General features: G+C 38.3%; 2 protein-coding genes across 2 annotated transcripts in view; one reads left to right on the plus strand and one right to left on the minus strand.

The window, feature by feature from the left end:
• adgrb3 (adhesion G protein-coupled receptor B3) overlaps positions 1-13,680 on the minus strand; it is a 994,217-nt gene that overhangs the window by 113,101 nt on the left and 867,436 nt on the right. The gene's annotated exons all lie outside the window — the stretch shown is intronic.
• LOC118816770 (kelch-like protein 33) overlaps positions 8,421-13,680 on the plus strand; it is a 34,451-nt gene continuing 29,191 nt past the window's right edge. The window contains exon 1 of the mRNA XM_036583356.1: positions 8,421-8,526. The gene's annotated coding sequence lies outside the window, so the exon portion shown is untranslated. The remainder of the gene's footprint in view (positions 8,527-13,680) is intronic.

Raw genomic sequence — 13,680 nt, forward strand, 5'->3', positions numbered from 1 at the left:
CACAGCATCCATTTAATGCAACCTAAGGTGAATCACATTCTTCTGTCCGTTCGTCTAAAGGTAAAACCCGTGGAACGACTTTGTGTGCTCTGCGTTTGATCTGCATTTGTCAATTTTTTGTCCACTTGTCTAATTTGTTTTCTCTCTTTCTTCAACGTTGTGGTGTCAGGTTCTGGGTCACCCTTTACATTCAATCATTAACCTCATAACTGCGTTTAACAATGAAGTGGGACAATTATTAAATCACACACAAGGACAGTAACGCTATAAAGCGGCACAGACAGGCGCTGCTGCGCCTCTTTAAAGTGACTTCCTCCACTTTATGAATTTCACAGAAAAGGACACAAGTCACAACTGTGACCTTGACAAACGTGAAGCAAGAACAAGAAACAATGACTTCCATTAAAAACAGCAAAACTGGGGATGTCATATCAGTATTGGCAAATAGTTGCTTTGAAACAATGACTGGCATCAGGCAGACGTTCAGATTTGAATTATACTTCAAATCGATATTTGATTATGTATTAATCGTACTCCAGATGAGCGGAATGTTTAGGTGACCCTGGGCTACTGTAATAAAATGTCTTCATTTTACTCATTTACTGTATTTGCAACCATCACGATCATGGAATTTTTGCTGAAGATAAGCTTCCACTTAAATACCTGTGATTAACAATGTGTTTTTAAAAAGACAATTCAATTGTATTAAACTGTAATTATGACAGAAACAGCTCGAGCTCAAACATACATGACTCACTGCTGCAGAGAGATGGGCGATACGGCAGAAATAAAAGATCACAATACTTCAAGAAATCTTTATAGGTCGCGATATTACATTTCACAGGATTGTGAAAGCCAACATCTTTGGAAAATAATTATGATCAGCTCAAAGTGCAAACAGGTGATTTGGTAATAACAGCGACAGGCCTATTTGTTACCCTACAGGAAAAATATCACGTTCTTCCATAATGCTAATACAACCCCATTTCCAAAAATGTAAATAAAAACAAAATGCAATGATGTGCAAATCATTTAAACCCTATGTTTCATTGAAAATACTTCAAAGACAACATATCAAATGTTGAAACTGAGAAATTTTACTGTTTTTTGAAAAATATTTGCCCATTTTGAATCTGATGCAAACAACACGTTCCAAAAAAGTTGGGACGGGAGCAACAAAGGGCTGGTAAAGTTGTGTAATGCTAAAAAATACCTGGTGGTTAATTGGCAACAGGTCAGTAACATGATACAAAAAAAAGTAGAAAAAGAGCATCTCAGAGAGGCGGAGTCTTTCAGAAGTAAAGATGAGGAGGGTTTCACCACTCTGTGAAAGACTGCACGATCAAATGGTGCAACAATTCAAGAATAATGTTTCTCAATGTAAAATTGCAAAGAACCTTTGCTTTTCATCATCTACAGTACGTAATACTCTAAAACTCAAAGAAGAAACCATATATAAACAGGATCCAGAAACACTGCCACCTTCTCTAGGCCTGAGCTCATTTAAAATGGACTGAGTCGAAGTGGAAAAGTGTCCTGTGGTCCGACGAATCAACATTTGAAATTCTTTTTGGAAATCATGGACACTGTGTCCTCTGGGATAAAGACCACTCAGCTTGTTGTCAGTGCACAGTTCAAAAGTCAGTATTCATGATGGTATAGGGGGGCATTAGTGCACACGGCATGAGTGACGTGCACATCTGTGAAGGCACATACAGGTAAAATACAGGTTTTGGCAACATATCCTGCCATCCAGACAACCTGGAATCAAAAACAAATCAAATTTCTCAATTTCAACATTTGATATGTTGTCTTTATAGTAGTGTCCTTTAAAATATGGTTTACATGATTTGCATATCATTGCTTTTCATTTTTATTAACCCCACTGAGGATCCTCTGTGTTTGGCAAATCTAACAGCAATTCCACAAATCCTTCACTCTTCCAGATGAAAATGAATTTATCCAGCACTATGATGCCATGTTGATGTGTTGACTGCTATTTTTTTTTATTTTTACTCTGCAGAGAGGTCAACATAAAGCCACATATGATACTGAAAAAGGTAACACTGTTAGGCTGGTGGTCACAGAACGAGTGTTTTAACGAATATTTTTACACTCAACAGAAAAAAACTAAAGCTTTGTTGGTTTCTACATCTGATTCTGTGCAAATATAGACATTTACATGAGTGTGTGTGCAGAACAGTGCAGTAGGCCTACATAATTTCATTCAGCCTATAAGCTATTTGGCAAGCAAGACAGCCAACTAGCCAAATTAGACACTTTAGAGTGACAAATAATGACCAAAAAGATGAATAAGTTGTTAATCGAGGTTATTATAATGGTTCCAGTTATCTCTTGAGCAGGTGGAAACAAACTAAAACCATAAGTTCAGTTGGTTCATGTTCAGCCTGTTCTTGAAAGTGTTTTTGAATGTGCAGTTAAAAAAATCCTTATTATACATTAAATTCTGCAGTGAAAAGTGTAGAGGGTTCTTTGAATGATCGTGGTTCTATGTAGAACCATTTTCTTTACTAAAGACCCCTTGAAGAACCATCTTTTTTGAGTGTGTAGTTAAAATCTTAACTTAAGACCCAGTCTTGCAAACAAAGCAAGCTGGAGGGTAAGCAATGGGTTAAACACAGATATTAGGGTGCCAGACCAATAAGCGCCTTGTACAGTACAGTGCAAAAGTCAGAGATCACCCATTTGTTTATTCAATTTCCAGATAAAATAGCTATTTTTTCAGTCTGAGTGGAAAAAGCAGGATCGTATCTCCATTTTTGTCATTTTTCCGTTTTTGACATATTTTGAAAATACCTGTTGTTCTTTACATTGTGTGTAAATTTTATAAAGAATGGCCCAAAAGAAACGGCCCAAAATTACTTGGAAAAAAGTCTGGTTCTATTGTCATACATTAAAAGTAAAGTATGTTTTTTCCTTCTCCTGTAAAGTTACCATTTTGGAGACAACAGCGACATGTTAAACAGAAAATAACACCTTAAGAAAGATAAATAAATAATAAAGCCTTAAGAAAATTCAGTCTATCAGTATTTAATTTGTTGAATCTTTACTTTTATCCACTCTACTGATGCTGTAACTCCTCTATCCTTCCAATCTTAAAACCAACCAGTTGCAGCTGAAACAAAAGCTGCTCCCAAACATCTCACGGACATTCTGTTCCCCTTCAAACACTAACATTCACACAAACAGCTGCACAAACTCACCTCAGTTGCCACGCAGACTTATTTCTTATGCACACCTAACATGGCTAAAGGTGATGATTATGAGGACATTTTAGATACTGTAGGGGGTTCTCAACCTCTCTTACCTCACGGTCCACCTATGTTATCACTAAAAAGTATGAAGGCCCACAGAAAAAAAATGTTTAAAAATATATATTTTTGCAAAATTTTCAACACAGCAATGTCTGGGTGCCATAATATGCAATGTGTATCAGTAAACATAAAATCATCAAATTAGGCTAACATAAGCTGTTTTTAGCTGAAATCAGGCAGAATGGTGGCAAAATATTTTGCTCACAAGTGGTTGTTCATTCGTAGATGAAGTTGCTCTGTGCGCCATTGTTGCATGGCTGTTTTTAATTTTATTTACCATTTGAAAACATTTTATATTTCTTTCCTATTATTAAGTCAAATATTTTCTTCACTGATTTTATGACTGAGTGTCATCAGCGGCCGACTATGGACCACTGGCTTTCCCTCAGCGTTGCAGTGTTTGCCCCTTGTGCTCAAGAAACCCTGAGAAAATCCACTGGACCTACTGTTGGGAGGTTGCAAGTTCCCTGCTTGGCAATAATGTTGCACTTTTCCTGAAGCTCAAAAACTAATTAAAAGCTACAGAGAAAATGAGGATCCTAACAACCACCTGGAAGACCTGGTAGACCCCAAAACTGCCCCCATCAGATAAGCAGCACTTAAAGCTTTCATGTTTGAGAGAGAGGAGAAAATCAAGCTGCTTCAGATCTGAAAACATCCACAGGTGTTTCTCTCCATCCTTCCACTGTGACGACTCAGCGCTATGGGTCTGAAAGGATGTGTAGCTGTCAAGAAGAACCTCACTGAGAAAAGGAGACAGACACATCAAACAAAGAAGCTGAACAATGGACTGACCACCCCAGAGTCCAGACCTCAACACCACTGAATGGGTTTGATTACTTCAGAAAATGATCAACCTGCAGATTCCTTGAGGAACTGAAAGTGAGTCTCCTGAAAAGAATGGAAGCTGGAATAAAGGCTTTGGCAAAAATGACATTAGATTTAGTTGTTGAGGCTTCTCTGTAATTTTCTGTTAAATTTGTAACTTGTACTGAATGGCTGTTTTGACTGGAAATTAAATTAATGAAAGGGTGGTCTCTCTGACTTTGGTACAGTACTGTATTTTATATTGATTTAACTGCTCACCATTGTTTGAGAGTGAACGGTATCATTATCACTGGTTTCCTCATATCTCAGATTTAATATTATTAGACTGTTTTACCAGATTGCATAACCAGCGCACTGTACAGACTGTGCGACAAGAGCACACTGTTCACTGGACGGTATGTGCAGAATGTCCACTCAAGGCCAATTAGCAATGACACAAACCCATCTATAAGGAAGTTTGCACTGGTGCATTAATATGATCTTTCACATAAAGAATGACATGCTTTTATATACGTACCTCGTGGAATAATGACTGCGGCCGTATTTACGAGTGCCGTCCGCAAACAAGCGATGAAGTCTTCGTGGAAAAAGCCTGTTTACCAAGATTCATGGAAAAGAAAAAAAACGACTGAGGCCTTTTTACTGGAATATTCTTATCAATGAACTTAAGAAAGCAGCACTTGAACCTGTGCCCTCTGCACGTGTGTGTGTGTGTGTGTGTGAGTCACCTGCATTGATTCACGAACCACTAACCAACATTTCAGTGTTGGTTCACCGGTGGTTCTGGATAGTAAATAAAATGTCTATATTTGTGTTGTAGTCATGGCGACCCCTGGTTCCTATCACCACCACTGTAAAGACATCTGAGTCCCTACGTTTCTCTACAGTGCACCAGTGTAGAGAAACACACCAAACCATTCTGAATGACTCTGTTTACATCTCATTAATTGAATTATGCAGAAATTGTGAACATTCAGGTTTAAACCTTAACAGGCATTTTTCTTACTTAAACATTTATGAATTATTCAAAGTCATTATGAATGGTTTGGTGTGAAATAGTTGACTGCAGAGACTCAGATGTCTTTACAGTGGTGGTGATAGAAACCAGGGGTCACCATGACTACAACACAAATATAGACATTTTATTTACTATCCAAAACCACCAGTGAACCAACATGTGTCTTCTGAGTGTTTATATGGATGATGTTGGTAAAATAGTGGAAAATCTGGAATAATATGTTTTTTCTTTGGGCACTATTTTGCCTCAAAACATGCTGCATGTACTTGTCCACCAAAAGATTATCGTTAAGTAAAAACATTTTAGGGCAACGTTTATCTACTGTGTACTCTCTTCTTCCAAATGGGTTAATTCGTATTTCAATGAAGTGTCGTTTTTATAACGGGTTTAAATAGGAAGCAAAAATCTTAAAGTAAAAATTCTTACTTATTTTTATAGTTTTCGAGTTTTTTTTGATAGTACAGAGCATTCATGTCCAGTAAAGGCTTAACCAAACGATAATTAGCTATATTTAGGAACGCACAGCACTTCAGACCAGAGGACTACCGTTACTAAGGACTAACTTACTAGCTAGCTAGCTATATTTCAAAGCTGGATTACACATAACCAGCCAAGAACATCAGAAAGACAAAGTTGATTATGTATATTAAACAGAAAATGGGCGCCAGAGGCGAGTTTTCACCCTTTTAACCAGGCAAAAGGGGTCAGAAGGACTGAGGTAAGCTAAGGTAACGAGCGTTAGAATGGCTAGTGTGCATAGCTAGCTAGCTAACTCATAGATACACATACCTAGATGCCGCGTTGGGCCCAGTCACGCACGTCAACGGCGCCGCCATTTTAGGGCGGTCATTATCACTGCTTGACTGCATTCAGTACCATTACAGAGCGGCAGTTTAAGAAAGACACTGTCCCAAATTACACTATTTCAAGAATATCACACTCAGAAAGAGGGATAGGATTATATAACGGAGGGAACGCAGTGATCCACACTCATGTCTGTGTGATGTTTGTGTAGATATGGCCGTGTGGTTGGTGAAGCACAGAGAACCTGTTGATGTGATTGTTTTTCTTCTGGTTTTATATGAAGCTTATTTCATTTAATAGTCTATTCAGGGGATCTTAACTTAATGTAGCAGTTATTTATTTACAGTGATGGTTAAAGCTTTGTAGCGGTAAATTATAGTATTCCTTAATCGGTGTAGATATTCATAATAGATTAACGTTAGCACCTTCTTACACAAACCTGAAGTCAGCTTCTTATTTGCCAGTTTCTTGTTCGAATTCCCACCTTAAATGATGCATCGCCACCATATTGTTCGAATTTTCCCGTTCCACCTTAAATGGTGCAGCTTCAGGCACCAGAAAGTAACTGCTGAACCATTTAAGGTGGAACGGGAGAACTCGAACAAGAAGCTGTAGAATAGGACGCCAACTTAAGCTTCGTCCTTCTTACTGTGTTTTGGGGGGTTTATTTTATTTTTATGTGTATTAAGATTAGAAGTGATTCACACATTTGCTGATGTGTCTGATCGTGTTTCTCGCGCTAAACTCGGTTTTTAACGCCAGGTTCAGACTGAATACGTTCCTGCTGGTCCGGACGGCTAATTATCACGATCAGTTATTAAAGAAATAAAAGCTACCGAGAGCAGATCCATACAGCCTAGATTAATCTGTGTCTGAGGATTTTAACAAAACAGATTTGGTGAAAATCGGTTGAGTAATAAGGAAGTTGTGGCTGATTTAATCCTGAGACTAATCGTCTCTCAATACAAGTGAATTTGTTCATAAGCGGATCTTGACCGCTCCAATATGGCGGACGCGCGGACGTATCGCCTCAGATAGCGAACAACAAACAACATGATATCTACGTATGGATATCTATGAGCTAACTAACCTACTTTGCTAACCTTAGCTTGTAGCGTGTTGTCGTCTTCATCTGCTGAGTCACTCCTGTGGTTTGAGTTTGAGGAATCCATCCTCTCCACTGTAGTGATGATATGAAGACAGTTACTACAGTGGTTCTACGACTGAAACAAGATATTCGGCTTCCTAGCAGTAACATTAGCTAGCTAAGTTGAGCTGTCTGTCTAATGGCATTAACTAGTCATCTACGCTTAAAAATACACGTTTAAACATTACGACGTTCGTCCAGCCTTCAAGATAGCAAACAGCTGATTTAACATCTGAGCAATAGTGGTGGTTTAATTCTTCATTTCGGCTGGAGACGCTTAAACTTGGTCATTCCTGGTGATTATCAGTAAATTACATGTTTGCAACGTCCAAACTACTCATTTGCTGAATCATTAGTGATGGGGAGTCGGTTCCAAAAGAGTCGATTCTTTGACTCCAACGCGACAAGCAATCGGGGTCGGCTTTTGGCCAATGACGCTGAGACTCGAAATGCATGGAGGCGACTCTTTGATTCTGTCGACTCTATTTTTAATCGTAATCTGCTCGAGTGACGGTTTGACGTAGTGGTGGGGAGTCATTTACAAAAGAACCGAATTGATTCTTCGCCTCCAGCGCGTCTGGCAGTTCGATTCTTGGCGACACTAAGGCCCAATCCCATTTCTTCTTTTTTTACCCCTACCCCTTGTTTTCGAGTGTCACCCTAACCCCTTGGAACGGAGTTACAAAGGATAGTGGTTGAAGTCTTGCCCTACGAAATGGGACAACCCTCAAATTAAAAAATAAAAACATTACTTCATTAACAGCTACTAGCGCTGCTCTGTAGGCGACCCTGCCAGTCTACAGTGACAGCAGAGGAGGGTAAAGTTCAGCTCCTCACTGCTGGGCTTTAGTTACATTTAGGGCATCATATGATCTTCAAAGAGGGGGGCAATTATTTATTATCACCCACCCCTAATTCAGCAGAGGGCTAAGGGCTAAGTGGTAGGGGTGAGGGGTGAAATGGGATTGGGCCAAAGAGTCGAAATGCTTGGAGTCGTATCTTCGATTCTGTCGAGTCTGTGTTTTTTGGAGAATGAGGCCCAGTGTCTTCAGTAGTTACACTAACTTGTAATGTACATCCGTTCCTGTCTTTTGCCCAGGAACCCCAGAATCTCTGAGTCCGCCCGTCCCTGTGAGACACTGTGGTCATTGTCTGGCAGAGGAAAAGCTTGAATGTGCGGTGTCACTGCTGTCAGATGGAAAGATACACCTCGTGAGTGCCATGTCTATTATTAGTGTCGCTTTGTCCTGTGTAAAATGAAAACGTGTGACAGGTCATCAAGCACTGTGGAGAGATGAACAAAGGCTAAGCAGGACTGTAATGCTTTTGCTTTTGCTTTTGAGGGCTGTTGAAGTGTTTTCTTCGGATTAAGATTAGGTTTTGACTGACCGGTGGTAAGTCTCAAATGCTGGAACATGGTTGTATGCAAATTCTGCACAGATATTTGTTACAGACGTGGGCAATATGGCAGAAATATAATATCACAATACTTTCACGATACTTGATATGCCACGATATTCAATTTTTCACACATCTGATAAGAGAAAAAAGAGCCAGTAGTGCTACATTTGAAAAAATACTATCAAAAACTGTGAACACAGTGATTTTTATTTGGTATTTGGCACTTAATACAGTTAAACGGGGCTAATTTTGTTCTCTTTGTAATAAAACACGCAGTTGGTCAGTGTTTTAGAAGTACTGATGATATACATGATATGTTCAGAAAAGCATATTGTGACATAATTTATCACAATAACGATATATATTGTCATATTGCCCAGACCTAATTTGTTACATGTTAATACGAGCCCTAAAAAGCCTTGCACTATCAAGCACAATGCTATGACTGCAGCCTTCTGTTTTTCCATGGGGTCACCTTTACTGCAGCGCAGTGCATGCTAGGTCACAACAGTCCTGCTGACTAGTCTGACTTCTCTACTTTGTCCTCCAGTGCCAGCTGTTCCCTATTAGGTGTAATGGCATTCTGTCAGATGGAGTAATGATTTAAAACCCTGCATAAGGGTCTTAATATTAAAATTCATGCAATTATTTATAAATAGGACAGCAAAATGTGCCTTTGACCTCATTTTTTCTGAGCTTCCGTCACGCTGTGGGTCTTTATCCCTTATGGAAAAGTCACAAATGTTTCATTTGTGAAGTGTGTAAAAACCACTGATGTTTACAAGTAATCAAATGTGAGCATGTTGCATTTCGAACATGTTTTCAGCTGTGATCACACACTTTGACTACACGCCTTTAACTGTGCAAACAAATCACAGTTCATTGTTCACACACTGTTCACACAGTTCATTGACGTGACCTTTCTGCGAGGGTTGTTTTCTGTAGTGGACGCCGGGGAAGTGGGGAGGTTTTTTAAGTTGGTGGTGCTGAAAATGTAAGTAGCGTTTATGTGACGTGACCGATGACATCATGCACAGTGATTTGCCCCACTTTTTTTGCTTTATTCACAGAATCAATCAAAAGTTTGGACACCTCATTAAATGTTTTTTCTTTATTTTTATTATTTTTTACATTTTAGATTAAACTATAAAGGAACACAGTTCTATACTGAACTATAGACCTGTGTACCAAACCCTACATGCACATTAAGAAGGCAAGCAATTTCACAAAGGTTTGACAAGGCACACCTGTTAATTAAAGTAATTAACACCTGTTAATTCAAACCATTCCAGATGATTATCTCATTAAGCTAATTGAAAGAACGCCAAGAGTGTGCAAAGCTGTCATCAAAGCAAAAGGTGGCTACTTTGAATAATTAAAAAAAAAACATATGTAAAAATATTCTGGTTTGTTTAACACTTTTTTGTTTACTACATAATTCCATAAGTGTTCCTCCATAGCTGATGTCTTCAATATTAATCCACAATGTAGAAAATAATAAAAATAAAGAAAAACAATTCATGAGGTGTGTCCAAACTTTACATTAGAACCTGTGATACGGTGCTATACTGAGGCAAGAGATGAAAATATAAGCATCTAACTTGCGCATCAGACCACTACTCTCTCCTTCTGGACGAACTTTATGCAAATGAGCTGAGCGTCGACCAATCAGACTGTTGATATGTGGTGCGGTATCAAAATCATTTTTTTTTCATCCCAAAACTAAATAATTCTAATGTGTCCATTAACATTTCCTATTATCATATATGCTGAAAGGAGAGCTTCATTCAAACATATTTTACAGTCACTGGTGTTGTATGAATATGGTGTAACACCAGTGACGGTGACTCCAGTGACATTCTGGTTAAAACTGAGGATTCTGTAAACTGACTGACTCGTTGGTTGATCAGGTGACCTTGTGTATTTAAAATCAGTAATAATTATATTTGGCATTATTTTGTCAAAATTTTAATCACCCAGCCATTAAAGCACAAAACACCGGTGACACATAGAAGTTCTGAGCTGCCTAATAAACAGAATTATTAATAAATAGAAACAGTTTAATAGAGCTGAAAATACTGTGTTAAAATGTAAAATAAGAGTCCTGAAAACACCAGTGACCATATCTAAATAAAATACATATTTTTAACTGTAGTACAACGTTGATGATATAAAAAGTAAACATGAATCTGCTTTATACAGATTCCTAAGTTAAACCTCTTAAAAATATTGTTTTATGTTAAAAATCGTTTGAAAAATGTTTTTGTGACGAGCTGTTTTACAGATGCAGAGCGACTATGAAACAGGATAAATAAAGAAAAATCAGAGAATCATAAGAGAAAAGTGTTATTTAATCTTAGATCAACTGTGTAAATGTACATACTGACTTTTAGAGCTGAGCCTGGTATTTTAAGCATCTATTTAAGCCCTGCGACCTTGACAAATGGAGAATGACCTAATAATATTTTAAGTAAAAAAGCAACATTAGGCTGCTTGTGGACTCAGAACTGGACTATAACTCTTCATAGACTTGCTGTCTTTGAACCTCAACCTACGTGTTTGAGGACACGGCCGCAAAGCGACCAACAGTTTTCGGCTCACTGTAATGAAAATATGGCGTTCACTTAAACAGTGCATGATGCTTTATAACAAGCATAGAGGGTCTATACTACGCTCAGATTATTAAAAGGTTCGAAATGCTTTTATTGTTAGTATTATTTTTAACATTTACAATCCTGAAATCGGGGCTGCTGCAGCCCCCTCAGCACCCCCACTTCCCGCATCCCTGGTGGACGCTGCCCAAAATGTTCCTTCAGAACTGTGTGAAAAAGCCTGTTATTGTGAAATCCTGATCTACTAAATGAAACCAAATGAAGAACTGCCAGCTAAACATCATTAGCTGCTGTTGCAGACTCTCTTAGTCCAGTTTACACTGTATTCTCTTATTCTGCCCTCAGTCTGTAGCTAACAGGCTAACAGGCTGGTTCAGTAACGTTCATAATCAGGCTAGTTCAGGGGTCGGCAACATGCGGCTCTTTTACTGCCCTGTTGTGGCTCCACAGCAGAATCAGATTTGTGGGTAAAAATAAAATAATCCTCCTTTACAGTAAAATAAAGCTCTGCTGATCGTTCAACACAGTTTAACAATAAATGGTCTTAAACTCTGGAGTTAATGTAGAACTGCTGATTCACCCTTTAACCCTGAAGATCAGCGCAGACTGCTGGTCACCATAGCAACACAGACAACAGTCTCGCCCAGCTAGTAGCCAACGAAACGGCAAAGAGAGAGATTTAAGACGAACATTGATAATTTGGAGATGAATGGACTTAGTGTTTATAATCACTCCAGCTGGTTTCCTGATACGTTTAATCTGAAACGAGAAACTGACAAACACTACAAAGTCACAAAGCTGAAGTCGCTTCTTATTCGCCAGCTCCTTGTTCAAATTCTCCTGTTCCACCTTAAATGGTGAAGCAGTTACATTCTGGCACCTCAGGCACCATTTAAGGTGGAACGGGAAAACTTGAACAGTAGGCTGGAGAATAAGAAGCGACTTCAGCCTTATAAAAACTTGGACGTTGAGAGACATTTTTCAAGAAACTGTTCTACTTTTGAGGAAAAGTTTCCTGCCAGAGATGTGAGAAAAGCGGCTATGGCTGAGCTAAAGCTTAAAGCAGAGCAAAGTAAGTTTGCGTTTACGCTTATATTGTATTTTTATCCTATTCTAGTACATCAGCACATACTGAGACAGATTTACAGCCAAGATGGTGAAATGGACATAAATTGTAGTGGTTTGATTTTTGTGGAAAGGACAAAATGGCTCTTCTCTACATTTGGGTTGCGACACCTGGGCTAGTCGAACAGTGCAAGGCTGCTTTTAAAAAGCATTACAAGGTTTCTGCATTAAACATTCCTATGAAAGGATATAGAAATTTAACCATACTTTCACAAAATAAACAAAACTAAAGCTTTCATGAGTCGACTGGAATCGTCCATCCTTTATTTTACGTTCTGTTAGATCCATGCTATCCCATTAGCAGTTGCACTTTCTCCCGATCTGTGTACGCTGAAATAAGCTGTTCTAGGAGCATCAAGGGGGGAATCTCCTGTTTTATTGTGACGATCACTTTTTTCATCTCTTATAACATCTGTGAAGTCTTTCTTTTAAGACATCGTCCACTTTACACTGCACTGCATATAAGCCTCACACTCATGTCCACTGAAAATTTAAATGACCTCATGTATTTGCTGCTGAAGTGCATCTTTAGGTGCAGATCCTATTAAGCAAGAGTGATATTGCGTGCAGTCTCCTGCATGCTTTTGTTTCCCGCTCCACTATATATGGACACTGTCGGTATAAAACCTTGTATCTTCGAAATGGTAACTTTACAGGAAAAGGAAAATCGTTTTCAACTTCTAATGTAAGTTAGTGTAATAAGGTTTTATTTCATGTAATTTCGAATCATTTCTGTTGGTCTGTTCATCATGAAATGTTTACACAGCGTTAAGGTCAGTTGGTGTTTTCAAATCATGTGAAAAAATTGTAAGGGAAGTTTTTTTTTCTGAAAGCAACAATATACAAGGCTTTAAATAGGTTAAAATGCACATTTTAGGATTTTTAAATAACAAAATAAAACCCCTTGAATTTACAGTCATATGCAAAAGTATAAAATAAAAGCCAAAATGTGGCCTATGTAAAAATTCAGGCACATTTTATAGTTTATGCTTCCATTTCTTTTTTAATTTCTTAAATGTTGTGCATTAAAATTGTTCCTTGTACTAATCTATTACTGGGGCAGTGCCCCTCTTGTCACTGGGGTGGGACCCTCAAGTGTTCATCTCAGTAGTCAGGGAACATAACTGAATCATAATCCACTGAAATGATATTCTCTAAGCTGTACTGACTCCACACACCCCGTCTCGTCTCCAGGCTTTTATTTTACTGTTCTGTTTTAAAACATTCGGTTATGAAAAGGTACAAATACGAACTTTTCACCTGGAAAAACGTATTTAAGGTTCACAATCAGACCTTAAAACCACTGTTGTAGCTTTGAGGGAATGTTTACATTGTTTGTACCTTGATGAACGAAAAATGTACCTGAACAGCACCTTCATTTCTAACAGTGTAGAGAATGTTACTTAGAAA

This window comes from Colossoma macropomum, unplaced genomic scaffold, assembly GCF_904425465.1.
Source record: "Colossoma macropomum unplaced genomic scaffold, Colossoma_macropomum, whole genome shotgun sequence".
Taxonomy (NCBI): domain Eukaryota; kingdom Metazoa; phylum Chordata; class Actinopteri; order Characiformes; family Serrasalmidae; genus Colossoma; species Colossoma macropomum.